This window comes from Priapulus caudatus, unplaced genomic scaffold (assembly GCF_000485595.1).
Source record: "Priapulus caudatus unplaced genomic scaffold, Priapulus_caudatus-5.0.1 Scaffold9, whole genome shotgun sequence".
Lineage (NCBI taxonomy): Eukaryota > Metazoa > Priapulida > Priapulimorpha > Priapulimorphida > Priapulidae > Priapulus > Priapulus caudatus.
Window position 1 is genome coordinate 388,362 of NW_014577070.1, and position 1,885 is coordinate 390,246.

Below are 1,885 nucleotides of genomic sequence, written 5' to 3' on the forward strand. Positions count from 1 at the left end.
AGGAGGAGGAGGAGGAGGAGGAGGAGGAGGAGGAATTGCGAGAGGGAGACGGTTGTGAAACGTGCATGAGTACCATACAGGCAGGAGCCAGCTGTACCGTACATACGTCATCGATATTATCTATATTTTGTGTTATATTACATTATATAATATATTTATATTATATTATATTTTCTAATTATTATTATATGTTATATTATATTATATAATATTTACATGTAAAAGAAAAACATGAAGTGGTGTTCGTTCGCTTGGGCGCGTCTATATATGTAACTTTCAATAGTCGGTAGCCACATTTCATGATTTGCAACTGTGCAAAATAAGTAAATTATTGTATTAGCTTTGTGTTATAGTGGCACGTATGGGCACACCCTCTCGCTTCAACAACTTATAGATCTGTCATTGCCATGTGCTTGTGTGCACAAATATCTGTCGTTTTTAGCCCTTTTAAATAGCCGATGTCACAGTGTTACTGCAGCACGCGGTAAATGTGTAATTGTGTGTGTGGGTGTGGATATGTGTGTGTGTGTGTGTGTGTGTGTGTGGTGGGGATGGGGTCGCAATGTGCCTATTATGTTTCCTTCCCGGCTTTTCATTTTCTTCGTTCAGATTAACCCCCCACCCACCTCCAAAAATACATACATATACCCGAGGCTGCAAATAATATAAAGTATAGTCCTCTGCTTATTTTGCCGCTCAATGGAAAATCTGATACTAACACGTACATACGTGGTGATTGATTGATACGTTGCACATTAAACGCTCGCGCGCGCTCGGGTGCGATAAAAAAAACGTGCCGCGTGGTACGCGCGCCGAACGCGCGTGCTTTCACAGCGTTACCGTTACGTCATCACACATCACCAAACGAGTTACTCACGTACGGATTACGTCACCAAGCGAGCACAGCGCCGAATAGAACCCTTGTCGATACCGATACCGATACCGATACCGACGCTGTGTAACTACGGCCGATACCATGGCAACGCGGCGGTTGAAATTACACGGTCACCAAGGTGTACGCGCGTTCGACCGCGAGAAGAAAAAAAACGAAACATTCATACTGCCCGGCAGAAAAAATGTTATCAAAAATTGACCGTAACATTAGGCCTAATTAATATATTATGAGGTCTATTTCTAAAAAAAAATCGGTACTAATCTTCTTATGACCTTACCTGATAAAATGTACGTAAACCATTTAAAAATCCACAAAATATCTGGGCGATTTGACTTGCTGTATACGTGCACTAATTAGTCAGTGCTCGCTATGGGATGTCGGATGTGTTAGTCGCTGTTTGTTCAATAAAATAGAATAACAAGACGGGAAAGACAGTGCAGCGATTTACGCATAAAGAGTGAAAAAACACAAATTTATTTTAATAGTCCTATCTTTATTAGTCACTACCACTTTATTAGTCAACGAATATCGGCTATTGTTTTTTGAAAACAAATGCGGTTCGCGTTCGAGCTACGAAATAGAAATAAACGTCGATCTTTTCTTTTCGTCGAGTCGCACGTTTACGTCGAACATGCGCAGTAACGCAAATGAACAATGGAAAAGTTTCAGCACAAGACATTTTATTTTTTTTTTACTAATCCGCACCACGTAATAGATAGGCAGCTCTAACCAACCATTGTTCTAAAAGACAATGCTTAGCGAAGAGGAGCAGCAAAGCACAATCTCGACAGTTTGGTGTTCTAACAACCTAGCTGCAGCAACAATAGCCAGGGGGCGTGGTAATCTCTGGCGCAGACGACAGGTCTGGAGCTCTGCTGAAATTATGTACGTAACCGAGTCGTGCCTTTTTTTATTTTTCCCTTATTTATCTCGCTATTAAATTTATTTAATGAAGATAAATCAAGTGTGTCTGAATAAATTATGCGTTAC

At 40.6% G+C, this 1,885-nt stretch overlaps 1 protein-coding gene across 1 annotated transcript in view; it reads right to left on the reverse strand.

Annotated features, from left to right (window-relative positions):
- LOC106806658 (cyclin-dependent kinase 13-like) overlaps window positions 1–1,885 on the reverse strand; it is a 33,376-nt gene that overhangs the window by 1,709 nt on the left and 29,782 nt on the right. The gene's annotated exons all lie outside the window — the stretch shown is intronic.